Below are 15,271 nucleotides of genomic sequence, written 5' to 3'. Positions count from 1 at the left end.
AAAGTAACCGCAAAGGCAATAACTCAGTTCCTTTCAGTCAGGGAAAACACAGCGTAAGTAATACAGGTTACACAGCAAGCTGAGTAAACGTGAATTGAAACTGAAAGTCTGAGAAAGCTACCAAAAAATGTCCATTTCAAGTCAGTGTGTTTTGGATAAAAAAGAGACCTAATAAAAATGGGAGCAGGAAAATAAAAGATCAGGAGCTGGCAATCAGCCATAGAGGTGAAATAGGGAGGGAAGGACAGCAAGAGGAGTGGCATAGATGGCTGAGGCCGTAAGTGTGGATAAAGATAAGGCAAAATCATTTCAGTTAACTGTTGGCTTCGGTATCTAGACTATGAAAGACTGAGAGTCTCTCTGGGAAAAGTTGTTCTGATAACACAGAGTATGTCTTTAAATGTCAGATTGTCTTCCTCTTAGAAGTCAATCCATATGAGAGCAATCTTTCCTGACTCCCTAAAAGTCATCCCAGAAATAAATTATTTTTTTGAACTAAACTAGTAGTCTTTAAAAAAGATAAAATCTGAGGTCCTCTTTTCCGAATACATAACACGTTTGGACTGTGCTGCATGTTAGTCTTCTATAAAACTTTTGAGTATGCCATTTGTAAGTGTTAGCATTATAAATAACAAGATTTTAAGAGTTTACTTGTAGTATGTCCCTAGGTACTCTAATAGCCATAGGTTATGCCCTTGCTAGACCATGTACTTTTGATGCTTTGTGATACAAAATTGGAAAAAGCTCTTTTGTGGTAACTGTGTTTCCTTTTCTCTTAGAGTCATAAGAATCCAGTCTGCAAAACTCAGTTTCAGAATATTCAAAAGGCAAGCAGGTTTTTAGAATTGGAGTGAGCAGTTACTATACTGAACCTCCCTGGTTTCAAATACCCCGAAGTATTGTTCCATACTATGGAGCAATAGTGCTCCAACCTGTGTCTCATGGAATCTGGAAAAGTTGCCATTTGTAAACCCAGCTATCGATAGTGGTCAAAAATAAAAATAAATCTGAGGGGGCTTGCTCTTTTTTTTTTTTTAATTTGAGTATAACTGACAATGTTACATTAGTTTTAGATACACTGTGAGCTTTTTGTTTAATACTGTTCAAATCATAAATATTTCTCCCCTTTGGCTAGATAGCTATTAAAGTTTATATTCCCTAGTCCTAATTGGATCCAAAAAATTTAAAAACCACAAGTGGATTATATTTCTGATACATACCTTATTATTTTTTACTAAAATTTTTTACTATTTCCTTATTGACCATGTGTTTTATTTAATATATATTTCATTGAAACGACAAAGTAGAATTTCTCAGTCGTGTGGTTGTTTAAATTTTTTCTTCCATCGCTTAAAACAGAAAAGGGGAAAATAAAGAAATTTACATGTTGTGCTTGTGAGAAGGAGCATGAATATGTTCATCAAATTCAGGCCGTAGCTGTTATAAGTGTGTAGTGTAGCCCTAGGCAGGTCTAAGATTGAGTAGCCTCATCTGCAAAATCAAAGTAGTAGTCTGTGTAAGCAGGTACTATAAGGATTAAATATTATATGTAAAGCATACACTAAAACCTATTCCCATTCTGTCTCACTAGCCAGTTCCATTTTAAATCTAGCAACAAGTCTGAAAACTTAGTTCTATCTTGCAACTAAATAGCTGTGTAAAAAATGGTGTGATATTATGTACAAAAGAGAAAACTATTCAAGGATTAAAAATGGCAACACTAATCTTTGTATCACTTTATAATGTGCAAGTTACTTTATATATGTTACTACATATTATATTTATATAATCTCATGTAATTATGTGTTGCCAGCTATCATTATTCTCTTCATAGATAAGAAACCAACTCAGAAGTTCAGTCACATGATCGAGAATGACAGAGCCAAGACTCACATGCAGGGCCTCCATCTCCCTCCTCACACTCTCTACTTACTCCTTTCTCCCTCTGCCAGAAATGGTGGCCAGAACTCCTTGCTTGAATAGTTTCAATAATCTCACCTCACTTTATAAATTTCATAAATTCAGCCAGCATACCACAGAAAGCAATAGTGAGAAATTCTCATCTCAATTAACTACTAGGTAGCAGAACCTCTAGAATAACAGGCTTCGTTTTATATATTAGGTCATTTTTGGATCAGCTCCCGACATTGATCTACTGATCTAATGTATTTTAAAAGCCCTACATTGTACTTCCTTTCAGATTCCTCGTATATGAAAGATGGAAGCAGAACAAGAGCAGTAGCCTGGGGAATCTCATAAAAAAGAGGACTTAAAGGAATTTCATTTCATATAAATGAAACCAAGCACAGAAGGAGCACTTGGTACAAAAGCAGGGAAAAACGAGACAAAATCCTCTGTGGAAGGATCAGGTGCTAAATGCTTGTAAAGGAAGTTTTCTTAGGCAGGGAGAAATGATTGTGTCGGATTGTCAGAGGAAATGGTAGCCAACTTCGGTATCAGCAGTAGGGAGGAGTTACCAGTATCCTGGACAAAATTAATCTTAGCTCCTGCAGTTTCTGTTGAAAGACAAGAGAAGAATTACTTCACTGCTCTTTCCCCTCTGTGTCCCCAAATGAAGCATCCTGTATTTGGAAGAAAGTCCTTTCCCCATGAAGCAAGCTGGATCAAGGTTTTCTGCAGTGGGTTGTGCTTGGCTAGCTGGCTCATACACCCGCTCTCCAGTGAGGTTACCTCAGTCTTCATTCCTCAAACCTGCTAAGCCCTTACCTCCTCCTGCGCTCTGCGACTTCAGAGAGAAAATAGGAAGTATTGTGAACTCCTTCAGCTTTCCTGACACCAAATCTACAAACCTAGCTGTACCTATGGCTTTAAAAAAAAAAAATTTTTTTTTAAGGTTTTACTTATTTATTTGACAGAGAGAGATCACAAGTAGGCAGAGAGGCAGGCAGAGAGAGAGGAGGAAGCAGGCTCCCTGCTGAGCAGAGAGCCCGATGTGGTCCTTGATTCCAGGACCCTGAGATCATGACCTGAGCTGAAGGCAGGGGCTTTAACCCACTAAGCCACCCAGGCGCCCCCCCCATAGCCTTTTTTTTTTTAAGATTTTATTTATTTATTTGACAGATCACAAGTAGGCAGAGAGGCAGGCAAAGAGGTAGAGAGGAGGAAGCAGGCTCCCTGCTTAGCAGAGAGCCCGATGCAGGGCTCGATCCCAGGACCCTGAGATCATGACCCGAGCAGGAGGCAGAGGCCTAACCCACTGAGCCACCCAGGTGCCCCCCTATAGCCTTTTTTTGAGCATTTTTCACTCCTATTGCAATGACCGTCAAAGCGAAAGGCTAATCCCTTAACCTATGCGAACAGCACACATACATACATACACACACACACCATCGTAATCATTATCATCTTCCACTTTCTCTGCTGGCTCCTTTCAGCATCTAAATGTACAGATGTATTAAATCTCTCCATCTTTAAAATTAAATAGAAGCATGATCTCATTCATGTCTTCCTCTAGATACTGACCTTTTGCCTTCCTCCTCTTTAACAGCCAAATCTAAAGTGTCACAATTTCTCACCTCCCTCCCACTTCTCAACCCACTTTAATCTAGATTCTGTTCCCACCACTGTACAAAAAATGCTCAATAAGATCGCTTATGGTTCTTATTTTACTACTCTTCCTAGCAAAGTTAAACCTTCCTTTTCAAATCATTCTTCCTTTAATTGATGTCATACCTAGTTTTCCTAGTACTTCTCTGACCACTCTTTCTTATTACCAAGTTTCTTCTCAACTTGATAGAGATTCTCAGGGTCTTGTCCCAAAAGCCCTCTTCTCATTCTGTACATACTTCCCAGGCTCTCCCAGCCAAGCCCCAGGTCAGTGATAAATTTGGGCAGGGCATTTCTGACCTATACTTCTCTCCTGAACTCTTCTAAAACTCTACCTGTATATCCTTTTACTGGACAACTTTCCTTGTCTATTTCATAAGCAACTCAAACCCAACAAATCCTAAAAATCCCCATCATCAAACCTTCGATATCAGCATTCCCTACCTTAAGAAATGACACCACTGCCCACCAAGTTCCAGCCAGAAATCTATGAATCATCCTTGACTTGTCTCTTTCTCACACATTCCATATCTATCAATCTCCTAATCATGTTTATTGCACATCTTAAATATCCTTTAAATTTCTGTCATCAATACCACCACCATAGCCCAAACATCCAGACTCATCTGGACTGCCCCAATAGCTTCTAGGGTAGTCTTCCAATATTCATACATACTCTCCATCCCTTAGTCCATTTTATGTCCTGCCAATATCTTAAAGCTCAGCATAATCTGGCTCCTTCCTGCTTTTTCTACATCTTTATAAGCTAGACCACCCTTGCCCTAGTTTACTGTGCTCCAACTCTGCAGACTTTCTTGTAGTTCCTCCAACATAACCCATTCTTTTCTTCCCTTAAAGCCTTCCCACCTAATGATATCTCCCCCTCTAATTCCCTCATGCTCTTCATCAGGGAAACTCCTATGTCATCTCTTCTTCAGGGAAATCTTCTCTGATGCACCAGACTTATTTGCTTTCAGTGTGCCCAAATCGTGTATAATTTTTGGTATTAAATCGCTCTTCCACTAAACTGTAAATGCCCTGGAGGCTAGGGACCATGTCTGATTTGTTCATCATTGAATCCCTGCTGCTTAATATAGTGCCTGGCACATAGACACTGGTTGTTATTTGTTGAATGAAAAGATGCAAAGACAGAAGCAGTTTATCAGAAAGGGCCCATCACCGCACCATGACGTTGCAGCAAGAATCAAATTCCATGTTATCAGGGCCCCTGGGTGGCTCAGTGGGTTAAAGCCTCTGCCTTTGGCTCAGGTCATGATCCCAGAGTCCTGGGATCCAGCCCCGTATCGGGCTCTCTGCTCAGTGAGGGGTGCTCACCGCCACCCCCCACCCCCCGCCTGCCTTTCTGCCTACTTGTGATCTCTCTCTGTCAAATAAATAATAAAATCTTTTTTTAAAAATGCCATGTTATCAGCATAACATTTCATGCTTGCATAAGAGCAAGCTATCTTGGGGGAAGGGAGGTTGATGAACTTAAGCAACCTGACAGAAAATAAGAAGCTCACAAAACATGTAACTCTAATGTGGCCATCTCTTCAGTTTATCTGCTGACTTGAGATTTTCACATTTTACATAGCTATACTCCCTGTGTAAGCACTTCTTTCCTTTTTTTTTTCCCCTTTAGTAAACTCTACATCCAACATTGGGCTTAAACTCACGACCCCAAGAACAAAAGTTGTATGCCCTACCAGCTGAGCCAGCCAGGCGCCCTATGTGTAAGCAGTTTTAATTCTGCTTTTTCACAAATTTCACAAATTTCCACCCTAAATCATTTTCTATTTGTTATATTTAACAGCAACACAGGATTACCTCAAGTTAATAGGTCATGATTTTCTTAGCTAGGCTTTTTGGTTAGTTCAGATGTTGCTATGAATAGCAGTGTCACAAACACTATTCATAAATAACTTCTTCATTTCAGATTATCTCCTTGAGGAATATAAGAGTGGAATTAGGACATCAAAGCATATGAGAAGTTTCTATCCCTTCATGTAGATAGCCAGAGAGTTCTCAAAAGAATCAACATATAGTACCATGAAAAATAGAGAATACATTATATGTTAATAAAAAATAATTTTAAAAATATATTATATATATAATATGTATGTTACATATTATATAATACATATTATATATAATAATAAAAATAATAAAAAATAAAAAATTTAAATATACATTACATATTATATATAATATATATTTTAAATCATTTTTTATTTTTTATTTTTTATTATTTATTATTATTATTTATATTATGTAATATATATTATTATGTAATATTATATATTATATATTATGTAATATTATATATTATATAGTATATAGTATATATATCTTTACATTTATTTTATATTTATGTGTATATAATATATATATATAATATAGAAGCATCTGTGTTGCTCAGTAAAGCATCCAACTTGGTTTTGGTCCAGGTTGTCATGAGATTGAGCCCTGAGTGATTTTCTCCCTCTTGAGATTCTCTCCCTCTGCTCTTCCCCTGCTTGTGCTCTTTTTCTCTCTAAAATAAGTAAATAAAATCTTTAAGTATATATATATGCTATGTATTGTATGTATTATATACAATATATAATACAAAACCTAAATCTAATTCCACGTAGCCCTACCAACATTGGGTTTTATACTTGTTAAAATTTATTTCATGAAGTTTTAAAGATAAGAACTTTTATTGATCTCTTTCTATGTGCAAGGAACTTAAAAGGATTTGATACGATTTTTCCATTTAATAATCACCGTAAAACTGTACAGTAGATACTATCTCCATTTTAGAAATAAGAAAACTAAAGGTAAGTACTTAGTAAGGTTTAAATGTAGATGTACTGATTCCAGAACTGTACTTTTAACCACCATAATGTTTGTTAGTGATAGTGGTTTTTCCTGTTTTCTTTTCTTTTTTTTAAAGATTTTATTTATTCATTTGACACACAGAGATCACAAGCAGGCAGAGAGGCAGGCAAAGAGGTAGAGAGGAGGAAGCTGAGCAAGGAGCCCAACGAGGGGCTCAATCCCAGGACCCTGAGATCATGACCTGAGCCGAAGGCAGAGGCTTAACCCCCTAAGCCACCCAGGCACCCCTCTGTTTTATTTTCTCAAAAGAAATAACCTCTCTGATTTCAGGAATATGGCATAATATACTTCTAGAAAGCTTGTTGTTTGTTGAGGTAAATATCTAGATGGACCTTTTGGTTGAGAAGTTAACTCCCGGGTTTGGCTTGAGTGGGTCAGGGGGATACAAAGAAAAATCAGTTACTCCAAACAATAAAATCAATCAAATTTTCATTGGATGCCCTAGAAAAAGAGAATGAGGCCAAAGTAAGAAAGAAGTGGAGGGAGAATTGATGCGAAGAACTCAGACAGGATGCCCACCAGAAACAGCAGGAGGCAGGGGACTGCTGGAGATAGCCAGTGAGAAGTTTCCCAAGATGGTAGAGAATGGCTTTCCATTTCCGTGAACAGTCTGTATACACTGACTTTGAGTTTGTTTTCTGCTTTGTGCTGTAGCCTTCCATTAACTCTAAATCTTGTGTGCAATTTGGATACACCCAACAATCTTGGTGGTGGGTCATTTGAAGGAATGAAGGAGGAGGACAGGCACATCACAGGCAAGAGGGCAATAGCCAAAGGACAAGCAGGCTGCATCATGATCTGACCCAGGAGACAGAGAAGCAACCTGGAAACACTTGGGGGGAATTGAAGTCTCAGGACTTCCCACAGTAGGTGGAAATGGGGCTGGGGCCATTTTTATATTGAGAGAATGACCCTTAAACATTAGATTATTTGGAGTTGCCAGGTCAGAAACTTTGGAGTTGCAGTCAAGTGAAAAAATACTTTTGTTGAGACATAGCAAAAAAATAAAAAATAAAATTTTATATATATATATATATATATATACATATATATATATGATTTATTAGCAGCATTTGTCAGTCCTTGATATATGGTAATTAGCTTCTTGATCTTTTATTAACAGTGTCCCACAGGGCTCAGACCTCCATCCTCTCCTCTGTGGACAGGTTCAGTCCCTTAGAAATATCTCAACCAGTTTCATGCTTCTAGATACCATACCTATGTCGACAGTTCCCAGATTTATAACTCCCAGACTTCCCTTTGGAATGCCAAACCCATATAGCATATTGCCCACTTAACATTCCCCACCTGGATGTTTAAAGCTCATCTGAAACTTAGCATATTCCTTCCTCAAACTGCACCACTCATGGCTTTCTCCATCTCAGTTGACGGCAACTCTATCCATCCTTTCAACCTAAAACACAGAGTCATCCTTTATGACTGTTTGTCTGTTATACTCCATCTCTAGTTTGACAGGAAAGTCTCTTGTTTTTACCTTCAGAATATATCCAGAATTTGCCTGTTCCCACCATCTCTACTTCTACCACTCTGGTAAGAGGCACCATCATCTCTCATCTGGATTGCCACAAAAATCTTAGACTGATGCCCTTGCTTCCACCTTTCCCTACCCCAGCAGCCAAGGGTGATCCTCTTAAAAGCCGTATAGTAAATCTCGTTACTCCTCTGCTTCCCACTTCATTCACAGTAAAATCCAGCATTCTTCCAGTGGTCTTCTGTGATCTCCCCATCCCCTGCCACCCTGCCCTGTCCTACCATTACCTCTTTGACCTCACTTCCTCATCGTGCCCCCTTGTTATCTCTCTTCAGCTCCACCTGCATCCTGGCTGTTACTGAACAAAGCCAGGCATCTAAGAACTCTTGCATTGGCTGTTCTGCCTGAAATGCCCCACAAAGTGTATTCTCTCACTTCTTTTACATCTTTGCTTAAATATCAACTTTTCAGTCAGATTGTCCCTTAACCATCATCCTCTTTTATTTTTTAATCCCAGTATAGTTAATGTACAGTGTTGTATATTTCAGGTATGCAATATAGTGTTTTAACAGTTCTGTACACTACTCAGTGCTCATCATGATAAGTGTAGTCTTAACCCCAACACCTATTTCACCCATTCCCCTATCCAGTTCATCTCTGGTGACCATCTGTTTGTTCTCTAGAGTTTAGAGTCTGTTTTTGTTTTTGGTTTGTCTCCTTTTTTCTTTGTTCATTTGTTTCTTAAATTCCACATATGAGTGATACCATATGGTGTTTGTCTTTCTCTGATTTCACTTAGCATCATACCCTCTAGATTCATCTATGTTGTTGCAAATGGTAAGATTTCGTTCTTTTTTATGGCTTAGTAATATCCCACAAATATATGGAATCTTATGAATCTTATATATAATGGTGTATATATATATATATATGTGTGTGTGTGTGTGTATATATATATATATACTCATATATATAGTGGTATATATATGTATATAATACACACACCATCTCTTTTTTATCCTCTTCATCTATGGATGGACACTTGGGCTGCTTCCACAGCTTGGCTATTGTAAATAGTGCTGCTATAAACATAGGGGTGCATACATCTTTTCAAAGTATTGTTTTCATATTCTTTGAGTAAATACCCAGTAGTGTAATTACTGGATCATATGGTAATTCCTTTTAAATGTTTGAGGAAACTCCATACTATTTTCTGCAGTAGCTGTACCAGTCTGCATTCCCACCAACAGTGCATGACCATTGTCCTCTTTTAATTGCAATATCTCAATAGCATTTCTGATCTCAATTCTCTTGCTTTACACTTTTTCCTTTAGCACTTAATCACCTTGAGGCATACTATGTAATTTACTGTTATAATTAACTATAATAGTTTATTATCTTTGTTGCTTATTGTCTTATCTTCCTTCACTCACCACTACAATATACAAACTCCATGAAGCTAAAGATCTCTTTGTACCTTGTTCACTAATATATCCCAGGCATTCAGCATCATGCCTAAGTCATTCAATGCTTAACTCACTCAATAATAATTATCTGAGTGAAAATACAAATGAAAATCTGTCATCCCCTGCAACAAAATGAGAATCTAAGTTCACAATTTCATACAACACACACATTTTCCTTTAGAACAGGGACCAGCAAACTTTTTCTTAAATATTAGTAAATATTACCGGCTTATAGTTCATATGGTCCCTCTTGTAACTACGCAACCTCCACTTCGGGAGCTCTAGGGTGGCCAGAGACTGTATATAAACAAATGGGCATGGCTGTGTTCCAGTAAAACTATTTACAAAAATAAGCAGCCAACCACTGATTCCTCCTTTAGACAAAGATATATCTCAGTAAATCATAACTCTTCATTGGCAGGCTACGCTCTACCCTTCGACTTTACTTATTGCTAAAAACAAAATTTTGGAAAAGTGAATGCAAACCTAGTGAAAATACAGATGAGTAGCTTCCCTGCCTGCAGACAGATTGGGCATTCCTTACGCAAAATGGCTGTTGAGCAATATAGGATTTGGGGGTGGGAGGTGGGGAGAAAAATCTTGATATCAGCTACTTTCTGGCTAATGAGTGTAGAACACATTATCTGTAGCTTTGGAGTATCCTCTAGAGGCTTCTAATATGCAAAATGATCTACTTCTGGGACCTCTTTTCTCCAGGCCATTAAGGTCTTTGGCACTGATGATGAATTTCCTGTGGCAAAGAAACCACTTTTATTTTTGTCATCTACGGACACAATGGTTGTGAAAATACCTGCCAGTATTCTGAGGCCCGAGCCCTAATCTGCCATCTAAACCAGTGATTCCCAATCAGGGGCAGTTTTGCCCCACAGGGGACATTTGGCAACATCTGAAGATGTCTTTGGTTGTCACACCAAGAAGCAGAGGCTGTTAACTGGCTTGAGGTGGGCAGAGGCCGAGGATGTGACTAAGCATCCTATAAGGCACAGAATAACCCTATAACAAAGAACTCGGCAGCCCAAAATATTAGTAGTGCTGGAGTTGAGAAACCATGATCTAGACTATTCTGCCAGACTTATAATCTGTTCTGCACTCCACTGCCAAGCCAGTATTCCTAAACCACCAAATTTATCTAACCCTTCCTCCTAAGCTTCAGTAGCTCCAGTAGCTCCTCATTGCCTGAAAGTTCAGATCTTTCCTTCTCACCCTGGCATTTAAATCCCTCTTGCCCACTTATGTGTTCCTTCCCCAGTAGGAGCTCTACTCCTCACAAGCTTTCATCTTCACCAGCCTCCACACCGTCATCCTTTTACCGACGTTATCCCTCCCTCACGCACGTACCTTGCAAGGATCTTCCCCACGTCTCTTCTCTGATCCAAACCTTACTCATTCTTTGAAGCCCACACATGCTGCACGCCCCTCTGCCAATGAGTCGGTCTCTTTTTGTAGCACTCCCTTCTGAACTTCTCATGGGCTCACACGTCTTACACTGTCATATAGCTCTTCCCTCCATCTTCTTTCCTCAGTGAACTCGCTGAAGGGCGCCATATTGTATTTCCGGCCTTTCAGTCTTGAAAGGCCATCACAGCATAAGGTGTGAAAACTATATTGTTGTATTGAGAGAATCGTGTATTGAGAGTCAAATGAGACGAGTATAAAAAGCACCTTGTACAGGGCCTGGTACCCAGTTAAGTGCTCAGAAAATTATGGTATCATAGTATCTATAGAAGATTACAATCGGGAGCCCTCAGAATGTGCTTAATAAATCTTTTAATAGTAGTTACGTACTGGAGAGAGCATGCATTCAGACTAGCCTGGTCTTTGGAACTAACAGCAGAGAAAAACTTGCATCAGAAATTCTACACCAATTAACACGCCTTCATGCTAGAGCGAATCCAGGAGCAGTGGGTGTCACATTTTCTCAAAGTGGTGCCTAAGCCAACCTTTCTGCCTTTAACAAGTTAATGAATAGCTTATGAGTAACACTTTGCCCACTCTGGCCCAATTTAGGAGGCTGCCGATAGGATAGGATGTCAGTACGGCACCCTCGGCTTTGCTGGGGTCCAGCTGCATCCTCCCTAAGTGATTCTGCTCTCAGCAACTGGAGGCTCCAATATCACTAGAGATGTGGGCACCAGTGGGATGAGGCTGTAGAGAGGTCCTGGCCTTTCCCCAAGTGGAAGAGAGGCTTGTCTCAGATCCTGTGAGAGAAGGGAGTGGGGCCTGGTATTCCGAGCAGCCCAGGTTTGGCTTTGGGCCAGGCACTGAGTGGCAAACAAGAAGGAACACATTCCGGGAAGGCAAGGAGCCCTGCCAACGCAAAGGCGGCCCGGCAAGCTGGGCCTGCTGGGCGCCAGGTGCTCCTTGGCTCTGTGGAGGTCAGGCATGCAGGGAAATGCACTCGGGTTTCTCTGGATTATCATTTCAGAGGTTATACAGCTCCCTCCCTCTCACTTTCGGTGGACAAAGCAGCATTAAACCTCTAGATCTGAATCCTCTGTTCTCTGGGGTCTAGCCCCTCATCTCTGAATGAAGGTAGAAGAGGAAGCAGTGTTGTGGCCTCCTAAGATCACACTTCGCTGGAGCCGGGTGTCTGTAATTCTGTGCCCTAAGAGAAGGTGCTTTCTACAGCAAAGGCAGGTCAAGGGGAAAACTGGGATTTCTATGCTCTTGTGGGAAGAGAAGCTGATCTCACCACCCGCCTCCTCCTGCACCCACCCCCACACATAAACAAAACATGCTGGTTCTTCACACCTGCCAGTTCTGCCTCCTTACTGGCCTGACCTTCAGGTCTGAAGAGCCCTCGGGATGGTGTTCCATTCTGCTTGCCACCAACCGCGTCCCCCACCGTGAAAGAAGAGGGAACGGAAAAGGGAAAGAATGGAAGGAGACCATGGAGAAATGGCCACAGGAGCTTGCCAGAACTTCCCTTCTGCTGCTGGATAGGCAATGCACTGGACTTGGACTAGGCCTGGCTTGTTTTCACCCCACAAGTGGGCAGCAGGGGCCCTTCTTTGACCAAGGGGAGTGAAGTCTGTTCCTCTCCTCTGCGGCTCCAGCTACTGCTGGACTTTGCTGCCACCTAGTGGCCAGATGGCATCTCTTCCCCCTCAAAGAGACCAGCCTGGAGATCTGGCTTCAGTCCCCGCCTAAGGCAAACTTAAGAGCTTTCTCTGCAAAGCTTCTCTACCCTAGGAGGCCCTGCTTCTGCAGCCCAGCGAGAGGAGCATCCCAGGTTCATGACCTCACCCAGCTCAACAGACGTCCCAATGCCATCGCCACCAGGTAGGAGGGCCAAGGCTGGCTGGCTGGGGGCCAGGGATGGCAGCAGTCTTTTACTCACAAGGCCCCCTGTAGGGTATGGTTCTGCCACAGCTCCCCTCATTTCTGAATGCCCTTTTCAGCAGAGCTCCTGCTCCTCCCATGATTCTGCCTTGTCTGGCTACACCCATGTTGTTAAACCCAGGCTCCTGCAATGTATATATCTATATATCTGTATATCTGTATCTATATATCTCCAATTTCTTCAAATTTAAGGCAGTTGTTTCTTCCTTATGAAGTTAGCTCATTTCAACTTTAAATTTATAAAGATTATATGCCCTCTCTGTGATGCTGCTGCTATAAGCCAGTCCCTGAGAATAATGGAAAGGGGGTATAGTCTGTAGATCATCCACCATATTTTCCTGCATGTTACATTCACCTGTTTACTTCCTCTAGCAAAAGAGAGCATTTGGTTTCAGCAACCACTGATCCTACAGACCAAACCTTCAGATCTGAGCAGCAGTACCCAGGGATTATATAAAATCCAAACTCCCTTTTCCTGCCTACCTCTCCAGCCTGTGTGTGTGTGTGTGTGTGTGTGTGTGTGTGTGTTAAAATACACATAAAAATTACCATCTTCATCATTTTTAAGTGTATAGTCCCATTGTGTCAAGTATATTCCCATTGTTCCGCAACCATCATCACCATCTCCAGACTCTGTCTTGTAAAACTGAAACTCCATGCCCATTAAACAGTAGCTCTCACTTCCCTTCCCCCCAGCCTCTGGCAACCACCATTCTGCTTTCTGTCTCTATGAATGTGACCATTCTAGGGACCTCATGTAAGTGCACTCATATTGTGTTTGTCTTTTTTTTTCTCCTAAAGATTTATTTAGTTATTTGAGAGGGAGAGAGAGAGAGAGAGAGCAGGGGGAGGACAGAGAGAGAGGGAGAAGCAGACTCCCGCTGAACACAAAGCCCAATGCGGGGCTCGAACCCATGAGATCATGACCTGAGCTGAAACCAAAGGGTCAGTGGCTCAGCTGACTGAGCCACCCAGGCGCCCCCATGTTTGGTTTTTTGTGGCTGGCTTATTTCACTTGGCAAAATGTCCTTAAAGTTCATCCATGTTATAGCATGTGTCAGAATTTTCCTCCTTTTTAAGGATGAATAACATTCCATGGTATGCATATACCACACTTTGTTTATCCATTCTTTGGTTACTAGACACCTGACCTGGGTTGCTTCCACCTTTTGGCTATTTGAGTATTGCTGCTCTGAACATGGGTGTGCAGAGAGAGAAGTCTTCAAAACCTGGCTTTCAGCTCTTTTGAGGAGACGGCCAGAAATGGTAGTACTGGACCATATGGCAGTTGCCTTTAGTTTTTTGAAAACCTGCTGTACCATTTTGCACAATGGCGGCGCCATTTTACCTTCCCACCTGCAGTGCATAAGGGCTCCATTTTCCCCACATCCTCACCAACACCTGTGTTCTGCTGGAGAGTAGCCGTCCTAATGGGTGTGAAGTGGTGCCTGACTGTGGTTCTGAATTCCCTAAGGACTAGTGATGTTGACCATCTTTTCGTGTGCCCGTTGGCCATTTGTGTCTCTTCTTCAGAGAAACATCCTTTGGGTTCCTTACACACTTTTTAATTGGTTTTGTGTGTTGTTGGTGTTGACTTCTCCAACGTCTTTCCACATCACTCTCCCACCTGATCGGTTTCCTCAAGTCCTGTTGAGTCTCTCTGCGCAGAAGAGACAAATGCTTTCTCTCCTAGGTTTTGCAGTTACTGATCCACTGGCCATGAAATGCCAATGAACGGAACCAAAGAATGAACCCATGGCTGGGTCCTCATACCTTAACACCAATCTCAGTGTCACTTCAAAGAGCCTTTCCTGCCCATCCACCTACAGCCAACTCCCCATTTACTCTCATATCACCATTTCTCCCCTTCATGGAACCGAAGCACAATCTGCATTTCCCTTGCTTGTTTACATGTCTACTCAGAACTTGTTTACATGGAGCAGAAGTGCCGTGAGGACACAGAGACAGCCTGACATGCTCACTGCTCTATCCCCAGTGCCTGGCATAGTACCTGGCTTGTGGTCTGGGCTCAGTATTTGCTGAATGAATGAATCACTACTAGAATGGGCATCCTAGGGAAAAAGAAAGGTAGTGTGGCCCAAATTGGAACTTAACCTCCCCAATCTAGGCTTAATGTCATACAAAAGGACACAGGGATTTTCTGGCTTGGGGTTCAGGGTTCCAGACTTGAATTCCTGAGTCAGAAGAACAGTACCATTTGAATAGGGGACATCGCTTTGGAGCTGCCCAAGAGAAATAGGGAAGCCTTCTTGGTGTCCACCCAGCAGAGGCAGAAGGCCACAGAGGTTTGCTGTGGCCGCTCTTCCCCTTCCCATTACACCAGAAGCGTGAGGCAGCTCAGCTACAGCCTCGTGAGATTTGCAGAGCACTTGAGATGCTGGGGCTGACTTGGGCTCCGTCAGTCTCCTTCGTGCCAAGTATGTCAGCACGAGTACCTTCGGTGTCGTCAAAAGATAAAAATGAACTTTCCATACCACAGGAC

Source organism: Mustela erminea, chromosome 5 (assembly GCF_009829155.1).
Source record: "Mustela erminea isolate mMusErm1 chromosome 5, mMusErm1.Pri, whole genome shotgun sequence".
Lineage (NCBI taxonomy): Eukaryota > Metazoa > Chordata > Mammalia > Carnivora > Mustelidae > Mustela > Mustela erminea.
The sequence above is the reverse complement of the archived record's forward strand: the minus strand, read 5'-3'. Positions refer to the sequence as shown.